This window comes from Bison bison, unplaced genomic scaffold (assembly GCF_000754665.1).
Source record: "Bison bison bison isolate TAMUID 2011002044 unplaced genomic scaffold, Bison_UMD1.0 scf7180017864184, whole genome shotgun sequence".
NCBI lineage: Eukaryota > Metazoa > Chordata > Mammalia > Artiodactyla > Bovidae > Bison > Bison bison.
Genome location: NW_011494756.1, coordinates 603,333 through 603,929, shown reverse-complemented (window position 1 = coordinate 603,929; position 597 = coordinate 603,333). Strand labels below are relative to the sequence as shown.

Sequence of the window (597 nt, the reverse complement as noted above, 5' to 3'; positions counted from 1 at the left end):
AGCAGCAAGCAGTAAAGGAAGGCACTTGGGCATTGTGCCAGGGGCAGGACCAGCTCACTCTCCCCTTCCTTCCCCGCCATCAGCTGGAACCCAGACGGCGCTCAGGAGAGCCCTGAGGAGGGGGGGACCCGGGGGCCCCAGGGCCAGCCCACCTCGCAGGGCAGGGAACCTGGCTCGCTGCGAAGATTCGGTGACGTGAAGCCGTCTCTGGGCCCCGGCGTCCTGGCACTGCTGACGGCACAGCTGCCGCTGCCTCACCGTCTCCAAGGGGCCCTACCCACCTGCTCGCCACACAGCCCCGCCCCTCCGCAGCCATGCCCTGCCCCAGGAAACACTGAAGCCCGCCGCGGTCTCCGCCCCAGCGTCACCGTCCCCAGTGTCCTGCCCATAGCCTGGGCTGTCTGTCAGCAGACCAAATGCCGGCCGGCGGTGGCTGGGTCACGTGAGGAGAACGCTAGAGGCTGTCTCCTCTCCCACAGGCCTGCAAGGCAGACACAGCCTCCCGGCGAGTTTGGAGAAGCGGGGCACAGGGCTGTGTTTCAGCTCTGACGTTTTCTGTAAACTGCACGCCCTGCTCCCTCAGGATGAAACACAGCC

At 66.7% G+C, this 597-nt stretch overlaps 1 protein-coding gene across 1 annotated transcript in view; it reads right to left on the bottom strand.

Annotated features, from left to right (window-relative positions):
* Positions 1-597, bottom strand: part of SULT4A1 (sulfotransferase family 4A, member 1) — a 21,257-nt gene that overhangs the window by 4,246 nt on the left and 16,414 nt on the right. The window lies entirely within an intron of this gene.